Source organism: Camelus ferus, chromosome 29, assembly GCF_009834535.1.
Source record: "Camelus ferus isolate YT-003-E chromosome 29, BCGSAC_Cfer_1.0, whole genome shotgun sequence".
Lineage (NCBI taxonomy): Eukaryota > Metazoa > Chordata > Mammalia > Artiodactyla > Camelidae > Camelus > Camelus ferus.
The window spans coordinates 9,596,373-9,620,571 of NC_045724.1; the positions used below are offsets into that span (position 1 = coordinate 9,596,373).

At 39.3% G+C, this 24,199-nt stretch overlaps 1 protein-coding gene across 4 annotated transcripts in view; it reads right to left on the reverse strand.

Annotated features, from left to right (window-relative positions):
* The window catches only part of ZFHX4 (zinc finger homeobox 4), a 177,258-nt gene that overhangs the window by 84,989 nt on the left and 68,070 nt on the right, over nucleotides 1-24,199 (reverse strand). The window lies entirely within an intron of this gene.

Sequence of the window (24,199 nt, forward strand, 5' to 3'; positions counted from 1 at the left end):
AAACATAAATGTTTATTTAAATTTTCCATAAATCTGCATGCATGGAATAAACTTACATTTTCTATAAACAAAAATGTTTCTCTTAATTATATGTTAGATACACTAAAAAGTTAAGTAACTTAATTTGAAGTTTAATCTAATGCAAAACAGACACTATGATGTGAAGCTTTTTTCTTTTTTACCATTCACAGTGACCCACAACAAATTTTTGCTAAAAAAAAAAATGTTTTCACAAGCTCTGCTGACTCTGATTTCTGCCCCCAGCCTGTAACAGGATCCTCTTAAATTCTGATTTTTTCAATGGAAAAACTTTTACAACTACCAAACATATTCTGTTACAGTAGTTTATTTTTTAAAAAAACTTCTCCCCCATTTTAATTGGGGTGGTTCAATTCCATACAAACAAGGAAACTCCCCAAATCAGGAGAGCAAGAAAGAGGAGAAATATTAATAACTGTGATTCAATATAAACTATAGGAGTTTTCATCATTCATTAAAATATGTTTATGTGCTTCTCTTAAAAATACATAAATGGGTACAGGTGGTGTTTACTTGGTCTTAGATTAGTCAGATAAGGGTTAGCATTCTGAAATTCAAACAAACAAACAAAAAACTTTATACACAGAATCAAACTTGTTGATTCTTACTTTCCCTCCCCCACTTCCCTCGCTTTCGCATCTGAAAATGGTTAGCACAAAAAAGAATAACCAGTGAGCCCTTCCAAACACCGAAAGACAGGACCCATATATTATGTTTGGTTAATGCGCATGGACAGAGGTTTTCAGGGTTTTTTTTTGTTTTTTTTGGTTTTTTTTTTTTGAAATTGAGTGAAGTGATGTTCTGTTCTAAAGCATCATTCCCCAGATTTTTGGTAAAAGGCTCAGCGTCTGCTCCTCCCCATTCCCAAAAAAAGCAGCTCAGCCGAGCTCACGGAAGTGGTGGCTCATCACCTGTAAAAACAAATGTTGCATCATTTACCTCAGCCAACAAAACTTGGACGAGTCAAAAGATGAGATTTCTTGAATCCCTGAAGACAAGTTTTTCTTTCCTTAGGATGGACCCTTAAAAAGGTACCCCAGCCTGGGTCTAAACAGGAACGTTTCGGTGCCCTTCACAACACACCAGCCTTAAGTCGGGTCCAAGAGGGAAGAGACAGTCTGGGAACTGACCTTCTCAAGTCCCAGCCACCAGATCTGCCAGAGGCCACGGGAAGCCAGAGCGTGTGTGAGTCTGCATGGTGGGGAGCTGGGGGTGGTATTTGTTATTATAACTCACCAAAACACTTTCCAAAGGAAAAGGAGGAGAAATTAAACTCCTTTTTTTTTCTCACATAAATGGAGGAACCATCCACCCCGATGGGCATTCAACCCATGCCATTTCTAAGACTGCAGCCTTTGATATATTTATTAATAAATAAATCACCAAGCAATTTGCTTCCAGCCCAGTACGCCTCCTTTCCATACCTACTGGGAATCTGTATGCTTGTTGATTCGAGTGAATTAAAAATGGCACCAATCAAAGGAGCAAGGGCTATTTAACAGCGCCTTTCCTTGTGTCCCCAGTACGCGCCATCTCACACAGAACCCCGTTTCTTGTCACTCCAGCTGTGAAGAACAGCAGGCCACAGCCATTCAGGCTGTCCCATCAACTGTGAGTTTTAATTTGAGCCACTTTCACATTAGGAAAGAAAAAAAAAAAACAAAAAAACCTTACTTTTTCCGCCAACCCATCTTCACCCCGTGTTGCACCACCTAAAGCTTTCAGGCGATGCTCTACTCCGGATCAAGCCAAGCATATCAAGTGTGCCCGCAACACTCACAGGCTAATGAACAATGCACAAAAACAAAAGGAACAGCAAGGCTCCTATTATCTGATCTTCCGTAAAACACAAAAACTGCCTTCTCTGGTGCAGAGGAAGTGCCAGGAAGCCTGCAGGTGTGAGCCAGTTAAAAGAAAACGCTTGGGCTAAATAGATTCTTTGACTGTCAGGGATTAGAGTCATGGCACTAGTGGTAACACACATCTTTTCCTTTAATTCACAAAATTTTCTCACGAGTCTGCAAGAGTTCACCCCATCAGGGGCTTTCAGAGGCCATTGAAATGTCTTAAGTTTTAATTAAGTTGGAGTTGTCAGAAGAAAGCTTTTTTGGCACAGAGTCAGGGTCATTAATTACTGCTATCTTTGTTTCTTTCTGTAAAGAGAACTCTGCTGACTTGTTGGGTTACTTACCCAGACTACATTTTCTACCCTACAGCTCCCATTCGCTTCCAAGTGGGACTTGATTAAGTAGTTTACCAATTACTTCCATCAGTTTTTGGTACAAAGCATTTACACAATCTTAAATCTTAAAAAAAAAAAGAAAAGAAAAAAAAAGCATTTCTCATTAGTGGTTTAGGGAAGAATATTAATAGCAAATTCATCTAGTAAGTTATCAAGCAGCTGGATTCTTGCATGGATTTTTGCATTTAAATATAAATATCCTCACATTTTTCACATCCTTATCTATTCAACACACCTATTCATATTCTCACAGCCTGGGACTTTGCCTTCTAGGCAGTGCTCATCAATATTAAGATTATTTCCTATCTCCCCATAATACAGAACTCTGGCTGGAAACATCCAGTTTTGCCTGATATCTTTTCAATCAGGCAAATGTTTTTATTATTTCTGGATGAAATCGGCTGCCACTGTTACTGATAATCTTTTGCAGATGTAAAAAAGTAGAAGTTTTTAGGTAATTTGTTAGTATGCTTAATATAACACTAAAATAAGTTTTTAGCTATTTGGATCAAGTACTCAGCCCACTACAGATCTTTTAGAATTGATTGTTTTGTAAAAAAATTTTCAAAGTTCTAAAATACTACACAGACCTGAATATGTTTTATAAATATATATATATATAATTAAGTATGTAAAAGTCAGGAAAATCGTATTTCTTTTAAAAAATTCATGAGTTGAAATTCTGGTATTTATGAGAAAGCACACTATTTTGAGATCATTTGCTTTGAAGAATTTCCCTTACAACTTACAGTATATTTTTTGTATGTGTCCCTTGGAAAGATTATACATAATTTCTCATTCTTCCACTTCATGGCAAAATAGCAAAAGCAAAACAGTTTATTTAAGATTCAGAAGTGAGAATGAAGTTGAAGAATTGTCTCAGAGATATAAAATAGAGTAAACCTGAATCACGACAGATAGATTTCTATCCGCCAATATGGCTAGAATTAGTCATGGAACTTAATAACATCTATTTTTAAATCTGAATGAAATGGATGGGAAAAGATTTACAAACCTGGGCAAATTCAATTACCAGAATCACCCATTTCTTCCTGATGAACATATGATACCACTTCAAAATATTTTTCGCCCAGTAATCTCATCGTCACCCGCCATGATTCACAATAACAAACGCGTTACACCAAATACCTGCCGTTTCAGACTCGGGGCCCTGAATGCCATAATAGCGCTCATCACTGTAATGATAATGACTCATCATTATCTGATGATTCTCAGATGAGAAACTTCTGAGCCCAGAATTTGGACCAGACTCCAGAGTAGGGAAAGCCAAACAACCAGTGTTTTCATTCATTCAGGTCCAAAAATGGGTCGCTTTGGAAGGGATAGGAAAATTCCTGGTTTGGCTGAAGAGCTGATGCTGTCATGTCTCACAGATAAAACTATCTTTTTTTTTTTACCATTATGCTTTTCTACTTATTAAGCCCAAAACGATGCGCCTGAAAAAGAGGGGTATAATTTTCCTCTAAGTCCTCAATAGAAGTTCTAAATGTCATTTCTAACCCGGAGCAAAGGATATAAATTTAGAGGTCTAGATGAAATAAATTAGGTAACCAAATGGAGCCACTCAGTTAGTTTTTTTTTTAAATCCAAGTTTTCTAAAAAGCAGTGAAGTAATAGCCCCACATAGATCATTTCAAAGCCAAATATTAAGGTGAAACTCATCTTCCTGGGTTAAAGAGCTACAGAATATGAAGGCTTCAGTCCCCTATGGTTTTTATATCACCCCCGAAGATACCAAGAGGAGAAGGACTGCTTCTCACCTACAAAACACCTGTCCAGGTGCAAGAGTTAAGCATGCACTTAAGAATTGAGTCCATGTAAATGAAGCTACATATAATAGGTAAATCTTAAACTCAGAACTGAATCCAGTTGCTAAATAGGATGATACAAAAAATTTACTATTTACAGATGTATATAATTTGCAGATTTTAATAATTCTGTGACATCTAAAATCATCGACTCACTCTGGGAGCCAATTCAGCCCACCCCTTAGTTTGACCCGAATTTGTGGTGACTATATATGAATACAGTCTGGATACAGTATTTCTGAATTTGGATCTTCCTTACGATAAACTTTTTCTGGATTGTCTGAGTGAGTGTGAAATGGTTCTATGGAGTTTGAGAAGTTAGTGGGATCCACTTTTGAGCCGTGTTTTAATTCCACAAACCTGATGTGTGCACTGTGGCGAGCATGGGACAAGGCACTAAGGCCCCGAGGGGGTACAGGATTCCCTCAGGGAGCTCGTGGCCTGAGAAACACAAAATGAACAGATACAGCCTGAGGTGAGAAGGTGTCTCCCTGGGGAAAATGCGGAGAGTCCGCAGGAGGAGCTGCCAGGCACCTCCATTGGGTCCACCACAATGAGCCCTGGGGACCGCCGCTGGAAGGGCAGCCAGGGCAGATGGAACAGCATGTGTCACGCCTGAAGGGAACAGAGAGTGGCCTGTCTGCTGCTCTTATGGAGAAGGCCTGAGGCTGGGCTCAGAACTGGAAGGCCTGGGCAGCACTGAGAGACGTGCAGTGGGAGCGAGACGGGCTTAGTCTTCACGCTCAGAAAGGCCTCAGAGGCCCCAGCAGGTTGGAAGGGCCCCCTGGTGGTGTGGCCAGGGCATGAAGGGAGGCGCCCACGTGGCTGGCTGGCTTTTGCCCTCATTCTTCTGACTCTCTCTCTCCGTCCCCCTTGCCCCCCATCATGGGTGTGTGTCCCCCAAGTGTGGGCCTTGCATTCAGGTGACTCCCAGGTTTCTCTCTCTGACGTGGGCCTTTCTTCTGAGATCTAAGTTCACTTCCTACAGGCGCCACCTTGGCACATCCACTTGGACGTCTCACAGCAACCAAACCTCAACACCCAGAACACTGAGCTGATGCCCCTTGGCACTTGTCCTCTGTTCTTTCCCACACTAACTTCCACTGAGTACTTTCTTATGTACTAAACGCTATTCTAAATGCCTTACGTACGTTCTCTTATTCAGTCCCCACAGTATGGCCTCCAGAGTGGGAACTAGTCTTAGCCCCCTTCGTACAGATGTGGGAATTGAGGCATGCAGAAATGAACCAATTTGCCCAAGGTCATAGTGCCAGAGAGAGGCAGTCAGGCTGAACCCTGCAGTCTTCACCATTAGACCATATCCTTCCCCAAGAATTTCCATTGGTGGCATTTCAAATTCACCCAGTGGCTCATTCCAGAAGTCTGGAAGTCACCTTTGGTGCTGCTTCTTCCTTACCAACTACATCTCAATGATCACTCCATCCTAAGCACATCTCCTAACTAGTTCTCCATCTATCAGCTCTTCTACCTGTCACCACGTCTCACGCCAACAACTCTTACTCCTTCAGTTCAGTTCAGGCAGTAACCACAGTGTCTTGAAAGAGCACTTGGACTCTGATTTACTCATTTAACAATTGAGAAAACATCTGTTACATGCCGTGCACTGTTCTAGGTGCTGGAACTGCAGCAGTGAATAAAACAAAGCCCCTGCCCTCACAGAGCCTAAAGCCAAGAAGCAAAAGAAGAAATACAACAAACAAATAAATATATAAATTCAGGTAATGATAGGGCCTCTGAAAGAAAAGAAAACAGGACAAAGTAGGCAGACAGGGTAGGGGTGATGGAAGAAAATCTTATTTGAGAAGATAACCTGATAAATTCACACCCCTAGTTAATACCCTTCAATGGTTTTCCTTTTCTCTTAGGATAAAACCTAAAATCATGAACATGACTCTAGGATGACCATATGGCCAGGCCTTCCCAGATCACTTCTGGTTTAATGCCAATTGCCCCTTCACTTTAAAAATATTTCAGCTTTGAAGATGAAGTACATGGTCCTCACACTCAAGGGCCCTGCACGACATGGCTTCAACTCAATTGTAGCGTTGGTTCATTCATCTTCCTCACTTGCTCACTTTACTCCAACCATCCTGATTTCAGATCTTCCAAGAAAGGTTTATTCCGAGGGTTACGCTTCCAGAACTCCCTCAGCCTTCAGTGCTCTCCTTCTCCACTTTGTCTTCCTCCCATTCATCCTCTAAGTCACAGCTTTTTGGCTTAAGAGTCTTTTCTTTTTCCTAAGAAATCTGTCTTTATATCTCTACCTATTGTACTTGGTAGTGTTTCTTTGGAACATTTATCCCATCAATAATTAAATATTAATATCATTGATTGACCAGTATCTGTCTTCACCACCACACTGCAAGCTTCATGAAGGCATGGAATGAGTCTTTCTCATTCACTGTTTGATCTCCAGTACCTGAATAATGCCCAGCAGGTAGCAATGTGCTAAAAAATATAGCTAGAAAGAATAACTGTGAGGCACAACTAGTGGCAGGCAAGAGAGCAGAAGTACCCAACAGACTGACGAGTCAATCAAGACAAAAGATTTGATGGAACTTCTTGACTGAAAGACTGAATACAGAGGACAATAGAAAGAATAAAAATAACTCCTGGTTTCTTTCTAGCTTGAGCAAGTGAATGGAGGAGGCTACCATGAACAGAGATGGGAGATGCCATATAGAGAGCGGGTTGGAGACAGGGATGTGCTATACTTCAGACATCCTACATTTGAGATACCTGGGAGATGCCTAAATAGAGGTGATTATTTACAGCAAAATATATTTGCTTTACAACAATGATATTCTTAATAGAACCTGCATGAACTCAGGTCCAAGGAAGTTTTAAAAAGAGTTGTGAAAAGCTAGAAATTCCCATTTGCCTGGTAGAATGGTGATTTTTTTAAAATCATATATATATATATGTTTGCTTCTCAGAATCAACCTTGAGAATAAGCATCAGCTCACAGAGCTGAGACAGTAGCAAGAGGCCAAAACCCCCACTCAACAGGCTTCTCACTCCAGTTTTGATTCCATAAATAGCTCTACTGTTAAGAAGTAGTTTGAAAACAAATAAACAATCCTAGAATACTGAATAAGATGACAGGAGAAACTGTGATCTTTGTAAAATGTTAAGCTTTGTTGGTGCTACTTAAATAACAACTTTTCAGATGTTTGCTCTGCTCACTTATAGTCAGTAAACACTGATACGCATGATCATTTGCCAAGAGAATGAAGTCAAGAGAACCTCTGACTCCAAAAGTGGAGTCAAGTAAAGTGGATTCAAAGGAAAACTTCTCAAATTCTAAAGTGACAGAGAAAATCATGCAAGGCACATGCGATCACATCACCAATATGAAAACAGGGTCATTCTCCATGTATGATAGCAAGGATTTGGGGAGACATTATTCTCACTGCCCTCCTCCCCGGGTTTTCCCACAGTATCTGACACTGCTGGCCGCCTCCTCTTTCCTGAAATCCCTTCTACTTTTGACTTCAGTGAAAAGCTCTCTAAGCTCCCATCCTTCTGGTTGCTTCTGTTTTGCCATCTCATTTCCTTTACCTTAATACATAAACCTAGAGTTTTCACAGGTGCTCTCTCTTTCAGCGGCAAATCTCTCCTCCACCACTTCCTTCTCTCTCACAGGTGACTTCATCTCCTTGATGCAGATCACTCACAAATCAAAATTCCTAACAGTGACCTTTCTCTCAAAACCCACACCACGCATCTAACCACCAAAATCCATCTCCTCATGGGATTTCCACATTTTCTTCCAAATCTACAATCCATACATGAGTCCGTCATTTTTCTTTTTGCACCTGCCTCTGCCCCCTCTCTGTGCCCTCTGTTTCTGACTATGATACAAAACAGAAATGTGGGTGTCATTTCAGATGCCTTCCATTTCAGATGCCTTCCTTTCCCCTGTCCTAGGCATCTAAAAGGTTGGAAGGATTTATCTGTGCTAATACTGTCTTCAACCCTACCTTTCTCTCTGCTCCCACTGTCCCTCCCAAAGCCATTTGCTTCTCACTGGAATTACTGTCATCATCCCAAGAGCTCGCTTGACTACAGTCATAAGGTGAATTCTTAGCATCATGACCTGCATTGTTACTATTTATTACCACTAATATTATTCCTGTATCATATTATGCCAATCCTGTGGTCACAATCCATCAATGTCACCCTAGTGTTTATCAAATTCCCACATCCTTAATGCATCATTCACGGTTTCACATTCCTTTCCTGATGATTCCATTTCTTGCCCTCAGGTGCCAGAAAAACCAAACTGTTCACCTCTTTTTATTAAATACCTACAAGTGACTCCCATATCTATGTGCCCCTGTTCATGCTCTCCCCATGGTTTACCCTTTCCAATTTCCAAGGTTTACACATCCAAATTCCACCTCTATTGAATTCAAACATCACCTCGATGAAAAAGACTTTCTTGACTGCAACAACCAGAAATATCCTTGTCGTCCTTTGAACCAAAATGCATTTTATCTGAATCCCTTTTACGGTGTTAACGTATTTTCCCTTTCGTTGCACTTGTTTACACACAGACAGGATGTTCAGTCCATCTCTACAAGATGCGGAGCCCAGAGAACATGGCCGATGACTAACCACGCGCTTCCATTTAAAAAAGGAGTTCTCTTTCAACAGCAATATTGTATTTTGGAAGAGCAAAGTTTTATAGACAGCGCAAATTTTCACTTTTGCTCTCTCTCTCACTAGCTCTCTGTCTTTTAGAAGTTAATCCCTTAAAGGCTCAATTTCTTTTCTAAATATGGCTAATGTTATCTTTCTCACATACGTCTAACACGATTATGTCAGGCAATCACATACAAACAGCTCTGTGCAGGTATCTAATAAATGCGGCCTCTCTTTCTCTCCCCAGTCTGTTTGCAGTAGGTCTCTGAGAAGGCTTGGATACCCACGAATGGCAATTTTACCTGGCAACATGCAAAGATGAGTTCTGGGCGAATAAACATTGTGCTGAACACCAGAAACTGACACAACATTGTAAACTGACTATACTTCAATTAAAAAAAAAAAAAAAGCATATGAGGTTTGGGAATGAAGAAGCCAGGGGCCAGGAGGACCCAAGCTGTGTTTCCCAGTCATTAGGGCAAGACTGAGGGAAATAAAAAGGCTAACCTAAAGAATTTGTCCCAACCCAGAAATGTTATTAATACAAGAGGTAAGAAAATGGAAGGGCTGGCGCTAAATTACACTGAACAAATATAAGGTGATGTACGGGGCTTTTACTTCACCTCATTCAGTCTCCATTTTACTGCTGAGGAAACTGAGCTCCTATGAACTTAAGACACTTCTGTTACCTACTTGGTAATAAAGCTGGGACACAAGCTTAGGACGTGCTGATTCCTCTGCCCATGTCAGGTTATATGGTGTTCACACACACACACACACACCCCTTTATGAGAGACAGAGAATGAAACAAGGGTACTCTGATTCTCTGAAGTGTCTCTGCTGGGTTTTGACTGGGAGGAACTGAATATTAGTTAAGGGAAAGAAAACCACATTAATAAAACAGCTGGCATGTGCCCAAAACTATGCTGGACCAATAGAACACGTTCTTGAGGAAGGAAAGATTCCACTTTCCTGAGATAATAAATTGTTCCTTTCACTAGCAGTTGGAAAGCAATACAAACACCTTTTTGCACATTCCAAAAGAACTTTTAAAGAATTGTTAGAAAATATTTCCATAGATTAATATTTAAATCAATTGCTCTCAAAACATTCTTCTGAGCATTATTTTGCCTGCTAGTCTCCATTCTGTACAGAAAAGAAAAAAGGGGAAAGTAATTAGAAAAGTTGCTATTATGATTTTAAATCTAGAAATCCTTGTAAGGTCTACCAATCCCACGAGATATCTCTTATTGATCACCGATAAGCTAGGTATTCAATATTATCCACAGCCCAGGGCCACAGAAATGAAGTGTTTTTACTTTTCAAGCAATAACTGAAATTGGATATTTCCTCATAGAAAAGACTGTTCATATAGTTAAGTCACATGCGAGATAAAAATTAAAACCGCACTTATATGCCATGCTATGCATCACTTTAAATATCCAAGTGATAGTAAATTTTGAATAATTTGTTAACTCATATGATGGCCACACAAAAAGGTTGATCTGATTAAGTGCTCAGAGGTCTCCACCGCCAAACACATGAAAGCTGGAGAAAAGAAACACTGAAACCCAAAAAAGCCCAGTTAAACAAAAGCCCAATTATTTGAATAGAACTTTGCCATCCACTGACCTAAATGATAAATTTTCATCCTGTCTTTTTTAATACTTGTTCCACAAGATTTCTAGAAAAATGCAGCAGTCCTACTGTTATGTAATTAATCATTTTTCAAAGTGCCATACTGTTTATGTATACTTGTCTTAATACAGCTTATGTTCTAGCTGTTTTTTCTATCACTGAGGGATACAGGACCCATTAGAAAGATTCTCCTGATTTCTCTTAGCATTTCAACGATGGTCAGGCCATATATCTGTTATGATATAGACTAAAGCATGGATTTGTGAAGTGGGGTAGATTAAAGTTTGGGTGTGCTTCTTCAATTAATAGCAATATGACCTTAAGTAAATTATTTAACCACTAAGCCTCAGTTTTCTCTTCTTTTTTATTGAGGACTATAATAATGGCCTCATTAGGTGGTTTGAAAATTAAATCAAGTAACAAGTGTGCAGTACCTAGCGGCACTGTGCCTGGCAATGGAACAGACAGCGAATAATCTGTTCTGTTCCCCTTTTTGCAGCAGTCTAAGTTCTGGTCTTTTAATTCCTCTTAACCCCATGAAAATTTAGTAATGATACAAGAACACGTACATCACGATACCTATCAAACTGTCATCAGGTTTTGGTCCCCTGCCACTTAGAGGTGATTTCTGCTGGAATTATATTCTATGGTTGTTTATTAGAGAAGACAACTTCATTTCATTCAAGACATATTAACCTTTGCATATAAAATACTAATATTTGAGTAAAACTACATTTTAATATTCACCACCCAAATTACCAGAAAGAGGGCATAGACCAAACTATGGTCTACGATTCATTCATTTTAAGAATTTTGGCACATCTAAAATTTTATATACTCAAAAAGGCTTCATACAGAAAAATGTGAGGTTTAGTTAACATTCATAATGATTTTTCAAAATTGTAGTTTCTGGGAGAGCTTTGTACAAGGACTTGTTATTGCATTTAAGTAGTGTCTTAAGGTATAACTTTTATGGTCTATTAAGCATAACTCTCAAGCACCTTAAACACAACCAAATGAGGTGGAATTACTATTAACTTGTATTGTAGGTTACCGAGCGCCCAGGCAATTCCAACCAACTGTATCCGGAATAGCATTTTATGACAGCTCGTGACTTTCTACATTGAGCTTCCTCAACTTAAACTTTTTACGAGATTGAAAACTGGCCTCTGAGATGGTGACTGAAAGCTGGGGCATTAGTCCTCACCTTTTAAGAAATCGTGTCGCAGCAGGCTGTGTTTGAACCACTTGAGGGCAAGGAGGTGTTAACAGAGTTGTTAATTAACCTAGGTCTGGAGCCTATTGTGCAGAATTCCAGAAAGTTGGAACAATAGCGAGATACTGCTTAAGTCACAGCAGGGGAAGAAACGACTTTTGCTTTAATAATATAGCTAAAAACAGTTCATAATCCCGGTAGTAGGTTAAAAAAGAGCTGGCACCCTGAAACTAACTGGTCAGAAATAGGGGCGAACTGACATTGCCTTTGAAAAGACTAGCTGGAGTGGATGTGGTCAGAGCTGGATATTAAAGTGTTGGTCTTTTTAGGGAGGAGGGTATAGCTCAGTGGTAGAGTGTGCTGCCTACCATGCATGAAGTTCTGGGTTTGATCCCCAGCGCCTCCATCAGAAAAATACATAAATAAACCTAGTTACCCACCCCCCTCCACCAAAACAACTTTTAGAGTATTGGTCTTTTTGGAGCAATCTGTACCTCTATACGTGAATAGACATGGGCAATTTAAAAAAGGCAGCAAATGGCATCTCTTTTATACGCAAGCCTCTGATTAGATTAAGGCTTTGCTTAAATCATCCAAGATTTCAAAGAGCCACAAGGACAGAGATTTCATGGCTTTCCTTGCTAAGCTTGTTCTAATGCTTCATTATCCACTGACAGTTGAGAAGATCTCAATGTGAGAAAAACCTCTTCTTAATTTCACAGTTAAACCCCGTTGGTCTACGGAACTAGAGAACTGACCAGCAGAGAGAAATAAACAAGCAAAACCTCTCAACTTCTGGACACACGTTACTAACTATTCCCCCGTCACCTCCTTCCCAGTTGAATTAGTCTCAGTGGCATTGGCAATGTCCTTTGAGAAACTGTTTAAATGTCTTATCAAACATTGTCTCTTTTACATTTCTCCATATCGCTTTCTGAAAATACGTAATCCTAAACTCTTTATCTATAAGATCTGACCAATGCTAAGAGAAAACCCCTAACGCACTCTTCGTGCCCCAGTATTTCCTGCATTTTGTTGTTGAGACATTGCCATCAAATCACGTAATGAGAGAAGTAAATGATAGAAACATATGAATATAAAGTTCTGCTGCTGGAATAAAAACATGTAGAAATTAACAGGGACTCATATGCTAAGATGTAGGTTTAAATGAGGAATCACCCCCTATTATCACTTTGAAACCAGAGCGTCTGCAACAGGCATAATCATCACCCTTATCAATTGTACTTGGACACAGGTTTTCAGCAGTTTGTATAAAGTGCTTACAGTCCGTATTTCTTAGATAGAACCAAAGAAGATTTGGAGTTTTTCTTTTGACTTCATTTCCTCAATAACAATCGAGTAGGGTATTTATGGGTTTCCTTAGAAACTGGCTTATTTACAACCATTATTGTATGTACTGATAAATCACATTATTGAGTTTATTCATCAAATGTTAAGAGTTCTGCCTATGGCTACCTCTCCCATCTGAGGTCCTCATGAGGCTGAAGCGTCTCAGGCACTGGAAACTCTGAGCCATAGATTGGGAGGTGACTAGTGGTGACAGGTGGGTCCAGACAGAGCAGAGCGGCAGAAGGACCCCTATGTTAAAGGGGGAACACTCCGGCCCTGATAAGGGAAGGTGGCACAGAGCAAAGCAGAAGCAGCAAGAAGGGCTGTTCATCCTTACCATTGGGATGTCTGCAGGGGACAAAAACCATGGGCAAAACAAGGTTTAATAAGGAGGCCAGAGACACAGAAAGGAGGGCCACGAGAAACCCTCAGATCCAGCACCTCTTAAGCAGAAAATTTTCAAGGACAGATCTTGTGTGATACTATTTCCAGAGAAAAAAAAATACCCCTTTGCCCTTCAAACATCACTTCCCTCATGTTCATTGGTACATAGACTTCATCTGGAAGTGGTAACTACTTTAATTCTGTTGGAGGAGTAGAAAGCTTAAAATTACAGCTATTTGAGAAAACATTTTTAGACACAGTACAAGTGAGGACTACAAACTGGCAGCATCTTGGAAGAAGATTGTAGACTTTCTTGGAAAAGACAACGAAAAGATGAGACCGGGGGGTAAATGTAAATTGGCCTGTCTATATTTATCTGAGCCTCCACAAATAAATAGCATAAAAATTGATCATTCAAAATTTATGATTATAGCATCCCTGAGAAAAACGAATACATCTGGTTTTATCACATGTTTCCAACTTGCCAGCTTTCACCTGATAAATTCTTGTTAACACATCTTAATTCTAGTATTATGGATATTTGAAAGCTTGTGAACAAAAACCACCTTAGACTTGGAACTTACAAAATATTGTTTACATATCATCTCATTTGATGTTCACAAAAAGTTAACAGGAAAGTCAAGAAAGATGTTAATTTCTTTTCCCAAATCTGACTTCCTGGACTTTTACTATTACCTATATTCCTAGTGATCTCAATTGTATTCTTTCTATCTATCTATCTATCTATCTATCTATCTATCTATCTATCTACCTATCTATCTATCCATGTATATATTTATTTGCAACTAGAAGTTCCTATGTCTAATACAGGCATAATTACAGTCCTCTTGGTAAAGCTGCTTCTTTTCTCCTGACTTCAGACTTCCTATAATCTCCAAGAAGCTATCTCTATAAATACTAAGAATGTAATTGGGTGTTCTGGACCAGAAACCAGTCATCCTTTCTTTGTAGCACTAGAGGGATGGTGTCTTACTCATTCAGGATGGTATCTATTAAAACAAAGTACTCTTGTAAAGCATCTCAATGTGTTTTCATTGAATGACTGGCTGTCCTCCAGAGGAGGAGACCCACTTCAAGAAAGCATTCTAAAAATCTTGATTTTATTTGTAAGTAATTTTTCTCCAAATGACCTTTCAATTTTAGGACTATTCTATCCAGTGAAATTAGTACTAAATAGCCCAAGCAAGACAGCTGAGGGCAAATATTCCCAAATGATCTATTGTAACATGTTTCCCTTGGCATCTTTCTGTCTATGAAGTCAAAGAGATGACTCTAAAAATCAGGCCAGAAAGCAGTCAAAAAGGAGACCATTTGCTTTCGAGTCTCATTTAAGAATCGAGGGGCTTTACTGATGAAACATTCCGAAGTTAGAGAATCAAGTGATTTTTCAGTCTGAATGTTAAAGCAATTTGCTTATATTTAAAAACACATGTATTATTTAAAATGGTAGTTTTCGGGGGAGGGTATAGCCCAGTGGTAGAGGGCATGCCTAGAATGCACAAGGTCCTGGGTTCAATCCCCAGTATCTCCATTAAAAAAAGTAAACCTAATTACCTCCCTACCAACAAAAATAAATAAATTTTAAAAAATAAATCAAACAGCAGTTTTCATCTCTTCAGATCCAAAGCTCTCTTTTTATAATGTCCCCTTTACTATAGTGAAATAAAATCACATATAACATTACCATTAACATTACACACAGAAATCAAACAAATCAATATAATGACCTAACTGTAAAAGAAGAGATTAAAATCAAAGGAATGGAAAATAAAATAATTCATATTTCATCTTGGAGAAGCTGAGGCATGGCCACGTGTGTGATGAAGGAGGCATGTGCTTGCATCCATGTGTGGCATCACTGTGAATTCACCAGCACAAATGCACCGTGCTTACAAGTGTCTTGCCCCTGCAACTCACATTTCATGAGGAAGCTTTGTGATATAATTTTTCAAAGTGGTAGAAAAATACTGTGGTAACACCAGTTCTAATAGATTAGCTAAAAGACACTGAAAAGCTGACTGTCAGCTCTCAGAAATCTAGCAGAAGCTCTCACGACCTGAGACACACCTAGGAAACGCCTTTAGAAATCTATTACTGTGATCACCAACATCATCTCCATGGATTTCCAAAACACCCCTGGGACGATATTGCAAAAATCCAGGAAGTCAACCCAGGTCCCCTACTGAGAGCCAGGCTGACTTTGAACTGCCTGGGATCCTTTCTGATTCAGAAAACCTTCCCCCAGCTTCCCGGATAGAGGATTAAAGTCAGTTTGCTTACACATCTCTTTCACAGAGTGTATCTCAGTTTATCAGATATGTGATTTTAAAGTGTTTAACTTCACTTCCAAACTGTAAGCTCCATGAAGGCAAGTAAGTATCTGTCTGTTTGACCCTTTATCCTTAGTGCCAAACCTGCTGTCAGCACATGGTGAGTGTTCAGTGATGATGGAATATTAATGAAAGGATGAATAAATGAATGTGTATCCACTCAAAAGCTAGAGTCTTGACATACTGTTTCACTGGGTAAGGTGCTGAGATACTGATCTCTGAGTATGCATAGCTACCTATCGTGCTGAACGTTAAGTGCATCTTTAGAAATTTAAAAAAAGCTCTTAAGAGAAACAATAAAAACCAGTCAAAATGAGAAAGCAATCCTTCCTTATGTAACAAACTCAATATGCATTATAGAGCACAGTCAAAAAAACATACAGTCTTTAGATTCCTATCAGTAGACTGGGTGATTGCTTGAATTGCCAAAAGGATATTTTAAAAGGTACAAAATGAATGTTTATAGTTTCTGTCACTAGAAATAGCTGAAAAATAAAAACTTTGAACAACAGATCTTAAAAAATAATCACTTACGTCACTTCCCCACCTAATATGACAGTTCCAAACGATCCTCATGGAGGATATTTTGCTTATTCATATCCTATTTCATTCCACGAGAGGTTTGAAGCATATATTGTAAAGGAAGCATTTCTATCTTTGGCAAAGATTAAACAAAATCTAATTTTTACCTTGGAATTGAATAAAATGAACAAAATTAGAGCTCAAGATGACAAAAGTTTGAAATACCTAAATGTCATTAAGAATAAATTTAACTATTGAAATGTATCTCCAAACCCAAACTTAGCCAGATGATCAATCATCTCTGCTTTTCCAAACAGCTACACTTCCATCTCTAACAATAATGTAGTGCTCAAATCTTTGATAGTTAATTGTACAGGATTACTGCCTGGCCATCAACCAACTCCGTGGCTTGGGGGCAGACCTTTTCTTTAACGGTTCATCACCGAGACTTCACCAGCAGGACCACACAGATCACTGCAGTATATGCCAGGAAAGTGAAAAGCTGAGAGTCAGCCCACCCCACCTGGGAGGGGTTTCAGTTAACAAACTACCTAGGTAAGCGGTAACCAAAACGAGCAGGTATGAAGTCCAAGAGAGGATTACGCAGCACCGCAAATGGGGGAACAGATTTTTGTTCATGTGTTACCTCATTCAACATTTCTCTCAAATACAGTAATTTGTCTTAAAAATAAAGGAATAACATCTGCAGTGGGTGGAAACACCAAATCAGATAAACAAAAAGGAAAATGATTTTGAACATTTGAGGTCTGAGGGGAATTTCAGATTTTCACCAAAATTGGATTTTTTAATTTTCAAAATATAAACACCTAAGTAAAAACAGAGATTTGTTAAAGTCACTTTTGAAATAATTTTATTCTGTGGAGAGTATTTAATTCACAAATCAGCACTGTACCACTGAAAAACTGATTTTTTTAAGTTTATCCTCAAAATACATGCCCAGATGCACGTCACACTGAAGCCTGGATGGCTCACGTTTAGGAAAAGTGGTTAACAGACAAAACCAGTAAAGGTGTCACAGGCCTCCCCAATACCAGACTCTGTGTGGAGCTCAGAAGTCATAAAAATGATAAAACTCTTCAAAATGACATTTACCTAAAAGCCTAATTATAGATGAGAGGGACATAATTGCCCCGAATGCTTGATATTAAGGCACAATAAAAATCTCATTTGTCTTCTCTTTTTAATTTATAACTTATTTATGTATCTCACACCATGTTTTCCTATTTGGAAATATCTTCCCCACTCTACCTGGTAATTTCTCATGCACCTCATACAACTAAGACTAAGTGTGGCCTGGCTCAAGCCCCCCCGAAGGCTCCGTGACCATCTCTGTCCACTGTGCTCCCAGAGAGCATTTTTCACACCCGTTTCCCCACTCAGCACATTGTGCTGTCATTTACTTGTTGATGTACTTGTACATCTACCCAAGCTCCATGAAGAAAAGGGACAGCGTTCCCTCCTTTGCATCCTCAGCACTCAAGCTAGTTCCTGGCACGTAATAAGAGATGAATGTATTTGTTTTAAATGAATGAATGATGTTCCACAGGAAAACTATGCCCCTTAACTGTGATAATAAACTTCATGAATGGAAATATCTGGGTCAGAATCTAAAATGAACTGACCTCTCTGGTGACCAGTCAGAAGTCACTGGTCCACTGTCGCCTGTGGCTCGGGCTCCAGGACTCCCTCCGCTGTGCACCTCAATGTTCTACCCCCGGCACCTGATCTTTGATCTCTCCTCACCTGGGCTCCTCACATCCTGTCTGTTCCGATAAGGAGACACGCATCGTGCCTTCCCTGTGAATCTGGAGTTCTGTGTTCTTGCCCTAAGCCCTGCTCAGCTATCTGCATGAGCTTCAGCAAAACACTGCCCTCTCTGAACCATGGATCTCATCCACAAACAAGGGAGAGAGGTTGGGGCGCAGGAGGCCAGGGGTGTAGAGAGGCCATGGTGTCGAGTGAGACAGACTTGGGTACAAACCATTCATGCCCCTAAGCTAGTCAAAGAGCCCCGCGGCACTCCATTCATGTCCAATTTGTAAAACAGGGACTACTGCGATGGGCCCGCTAGTGTCACCAGGCAGTGTAAAGGGCAAACGAAAGCAGGACAGATTTAGAACCTGGGAAGAGCTTAAAGACCTCTGATCTTCTTTTGCAGTGAGCCAGGACTTCAGTGCAGCGGTATGTTGCTCTGTGCTGACACTTTCCTGTGCTCTTCCAGAATGCAAATTTCACCACATCACTGCCCCACTCTGCGTCCCCCCTCCCGCCTCTTCTTAAAAGCCTCCAATGACTGCCCATCACACTCAGAAAAAAACCCTGTGCTAAGTCCTGCTGAATCCACCTCTAGAGACCTGCCTTCTCAAATGGTGTCTGACCAGTCTCAGTGAACTAGTTCCAGGTCCCTGATGACCTCCACTGTCTCACATCTGCACATTTACTCTCCTCCCCGACACCAGCTCCCCACCTCAGCTCCCCACCTCCCCCAGCACAACACTCTTTAAGAGTGCCTGCCGCACTGCGTTGCAACGATTTTTGTTTTGTTCTGTTTTGTTTTGTTTCTTTTTTGGTCTGGCTTCTACTTTAGACTAGGAGAACAGATGTGGTTGTGTACACTGCTGTATCGTTCATGCCCAGCCTGGTGCCTCTGGTGTGTAATGTCATTTAATAAGGTTTCCAGGACGGATAACTCACTGCCTGGAAACCCCTGCTTGACAGCTATTCATGGTCCTGAGTTAAGAGTTGGCCATAATGTGTATTGATTAAGTATGGATATCTCATGGTAAATTCCTTCATCATTATTGGAAAACTAAGGCAAGCTGTGGTCAATTAAGTAAATGCAGAGGAAAATGTGATATTAATTTGGGGGTATGTAATAGACATAATAACCATTTAAAAAAATTTGGCAATTTATACCCTGCTTCTTTTCACAAAGGAAACAAGAAAGCACATTTATGGAGCAAAAAAAAAAAAAAAAAAAATCAGAAATACGCGTGCATAAGGACCTATACAGTGGCTATAGTTGAATGGTAAATTTGGGTCTGAGCAACCTGGGAGTCAAAAATGATACTGACAGGAAGATGATGCGGCAACAAGAGGGTGGTGGTGGTGACAGCACAGAGGAGACGGTTTGGAATGTGAGCAATTTGACTGTTTGAAAATATGGTAATAGATGTTAGATGCATGTATGAAATTAAAATGAACCCAAATTAGGACAATGTATCTTACAAGGTATCTACAGTTAGAAATTCCATTAAAAATCAACAAAAGCTACATTGTTGCTTCTGCCACCTAGGAGCTTCTACTCACCCATCCCAACCCCAATCCAGTCCCTTTCTATTTTTTGCTAATGAAAACATGGGTTGAGCAGAGGTGAAGACATGTAATGCTTTGCATTTTGAAAAGTGAAAGTATTCAATAGTGGGGGTGGGAGGAGAGACACTCTACAAATGACACTTTAATATAAAATGGTAATTTATGATTTAAATGAAGAACAAAAGTAATTTCTCTTGGATCTTCATTCTGTTCATTAAGCCATATAAAATAAGAGAAAGAGGAAAATGACACGACAAAGTCCTTCCATGCTGGCCCCCAAAAGACAAGGCTATCACTGAATATTGGGACAGCCGTCCACCCCGGAGTGAACCTGCACCAGGGATCTGACCGTGATGCCACTTCCAGTGGCCTAACTTAATCAAAATAGTGCCATGGGACACGGAGGAATTAAATGGATGGAAATATTAGGGTGTGGCCTCTGTAGGCTGTGCTGCTACTGTGAGGTCAAGTGACAGAGAGAAGAGACTGAGCTCTGTTGTACTAGCTCACAGGAACGAGATCATTGATAATGCTAAGCTGAACCACGTGGCAGCTGCTGTAGGATCTGGTTTACCTATGCAACAAATGACACTTGCTCAAAGACAGACTAAAGGTGCAGAGGGTCTGTTCTGATGCTTAAAAAGCAAGCAGGACTAATAACAAAAAATAACAGACTATTTCTACAAACTTTTCATCAAGCAATTTCTATACTGTTTTCTGTTACTTAATAGAATGTTCAGGCTTTCAGACAGCATCCACAGGGTGCCAATTAAGCTCACAAACACTAGGTTTAGCTTTTCATCAATATGCTTGCATGTAGTCCATTTTGTAACATATATTGAGTATAATAATGTTTCATCAAGATTTTATATTATTTATGGCATCCTGTCCTTGTACATAACCTATGGTAATGGAGACTTGACTGAAGATGCAAAAAGAAGAAAGCAATATGGATTCCTCAGGGAAAGAAAAATATTTTTTAACACTTACATCTAAAAAGGTAGAAATGGTAAAATACTGATGATTTGTATACATAACAATTAAAACACCCCTGCATAAAAACATCCCTAAATTAAATTACAAACAGGCAGAAATGCTGGGTAAAATATTTACATCACATATAACAAAGGGCTAGTATCCTTAATGTATAAAGAGTTCCAATACATCAATAAGAAAAAAAAGCAAACACATCAGTGAAAAAGCATGCAAAAAGAATATGAACATACAATTCGTTAAAGAATATAAAGTTTGACCTCATCATTAATGGAAGTAAATAATAATAAATATCTTCATTTATTATGAGGAAATATTTAAAAGACTAATAATTTGCAATGCTGGCCAGGGTATAAACATTTTCCAAAATTGCTTGTGCAATATTAATAGACCCAAGCCACCTGGAGGGCAATGTGGCAATGTGTGTTTAAAATGCATGCCGTATAAAGAAGCAATTCTCCTCCTAGAAATTTATCATAAAATAATCAGGGAAGTATGTAAAGAAATACAAACACATATATTCCTAAGAATAACTGTTCACATTTCCTACAGCACCAATGATGGTATATATAGCACTCTGTCTGTTTTAGACCTTACAGCAATCACACTCAGAAATACAAGGAGCAGAGAGAGCCAAGAATCAATACCGTGTCCATGTGATTTCAAAGCCTTAACTACCAACTTACAGAAAAATTTCTTTATACATTTTTTTAAATAAAAAATGTCCTAGGGCAGAAACAGGGTAACTAGGACAAAGAATTGAAAAGATCCAGAGACATGAAGAGGAACAGGAAACAAATCAGACAGACCAAAGGAAGAAAGACAAAGAGACGGAAAGAGAGATGGAAGGGCCAAAAGACATAGGTGGAGAGACGGAGGACACGACAGAGAAAGAGAAGCAGCACATTTTGAAATTATTAATACTGTATCTGACTTTTTTTCTCTTGGCTGTCTGTTTCTTATTAGTTTTTGAAACAAGTATTCCTAGTGTAATGTAAATATTTTTAAAAGTAAGTGAATTGCTAATGGAGGTAGGGAACACAGAGTTATCTAATTGGACGGGTGCCTGGTAGCGTGACTAAAGCAAATGGACAGGGAGGTTTCATGAAGTTGCATCTTGCACCAGAGGCAGAGGGTATAGTCCAAAATGTAAATCAGTAAAGACAGATTTCTGGGAGCCCCCGATAAAAGATAAAAGAAACTGCTGGTCCAACTTAATTCCAAAGAAGGCCCCGAGTGCTGTTACTCTATGCTGTTGATTTGGGGACACACATGTAGTTTATAAACCAATTCAGGAGGAAAGACCGACATCGTTTTTAACGGAAACTACTGCAGACCCTGTATGCAACTCCATCTTTACAAAGAATGTACACGTGTGCACATATGCACTCACGCGCATGCACACACACCTCGTAAAACAACACAAAAACAAAAATAAACCCAGAAGCCTTTCCAAGCGGCCAGGACAATGCTAAATGCAGAAGCACTAGTGGTGGCAGATCAACCACATCAGTTTAGGACACGAAGAACTCATTATACATGTTACCGTAGAGGCTTCACCTTCTTAAATTACGCTGCCTAAGGTTTGCAGCTAAAATTAGGTAAAAAACTGTTACTGCCAAAGTTGTCTGGAACCACATATTTTTAAACAGCAAAAGATGAAATATATATGTACTGCTATACGCAGTGTTTTCCACTCTTTTAAGTCATTGCCAACTTTTTTTAAAACCATAATTTAGAGTCATACTAAATACGATTAAATATTTATGAATGAGCTGACATTTTTCTTTCTCTTGTCTTCATTAAGGTAATTGAAAATTATGAATAACAATGTCAAAACGCTAAGCTTTGTAGAACTTTCCCCAAATTGACTCCGAATGGCCAGAAAGGATTGCAAGGGATGCTTTAACCAGTTTGAGCATTTTTTTTCCTTAAGGGCTAGTTTCTTTCTAGCAATAATAATCTGTTCTCAGCACACGGGTGGTCCACGACCACCTTTGGATACCCATCACTTGGCAGGGCCACTCTTGATGAACTCAGGTCTCAAAATACTCATCATCAGAACTGGACAAGCAGGTTAGAGACATAAACACACCGACACTTTCTTTTCTAAGTCAAGACTGTAACCAGAATGAAATGTTTAATATCATATATAAACAAACAAACAAAAATAAAGATATAAATTTATGGCCGAAGTGTCTACCTAACAGCAGATAGCAAATCACAGTTTTATCTTACCTTCTTTCCCACATATTTCCCTCAGAGTTAGTTTCAAAGCTTCTGTTAAAAGTGAGGTAAGAAAGCAAATAGTTTTGCTGTGGATTAACTGAACCTATACCAGAGACAAACATAGATGGCAAATAGGTTTTAATTTGCCTGCCCCTTCAACCAACTGGTAACCATTGCCAAGAACACTGTGTCAAGAAGGATTCTGGTGGCTTTATTAATTACTGACATCTAGTGTATAAACCCAAGGGAGATAGTGGAGGCCACCATCTGACTCTATTCTTTCTTGGCTTTTATGTCTAATGTACTTCCATTCATGGTTAAGCTTATCCCCAAACCTCATTTGATTTTCACGGAAATATAAAGAACTAAATATAAGTCAGTTTTTTGTAAATATTAGCACAAACATTAGTTAGGCTGAGATGCCCTCTCAGCAATGGGTGATGGAATGAAAGGCTTAACCTGGTAGTGAACAGAGATAAGCAGATGGGTGAACACACTGCCCCCAATGCATGTGGGTCGGAGGAACATATCGGCTGGAGTCCCAAGGGCCTCAAAAAGCACTGCAAAGAGGAAACAAGAAATCCCATCATAAAGCTTCCTCTAGAAAACTGGGTGATGTGGGCAGATAAACACATAGTCCTACCAATCAATACAACTGTTTACCTCCTGGCCTCACCTGCCTCAGTGTTATAAAAAAAGTATGAGAAAAGTGGTTTAAAAGTGACAGTAAGTAACTCACTCTCTTGAAAGGCTATGCATTATTTTGCTATTTTTATCATTTATTTTAAAAATAAAGTTGAGAAAGGCTTCAATGAGTCCTTACAGTAAAGGAGGGAAAAGGCTCTATTTAGATTCAGATCTGAGTTTGAACCTCAGTTCCACCACTGATTTTTTTTTTTTTCATTCATTCATTTCTATTTTTGAGAAAGACTTATTAATTACTATGGGTCATGGGAAAGCAAGACAAATCAAAACATCTCACAGACTGTTACAATACAGTTAGGAAATAGAGCAGGCAGTTAAAAAGCAGGAGATATTATAAAGATGCATTTTGGAAGCAGAAAGACAAGCGTGAATGTGGCAAGCAACTGAATTTCTTTCATACAAGCTACACACCCTGCTCCTTTGCATAGTGATTCCGAGGATACGAGACAGCATATGACTTCTTTCACTGTGAGTACACTAAGGTACATTTACTTCTTACTGCATTTAGGTTGAAAAGAACACAGTCTGGCATCTTAAGTCCAGGCCATGTCCCTCTGGTGTCAAATTTTTCGCTCCAATCATACAACAGCATTGTTAAGCACTCACAAAACAAACACGAGTCTTTACATAAAGTCAATATGGTGTTAGAGAACCCCTCCTCGACATACATGCAGAAATTTTCCTTGAACTGCGGACA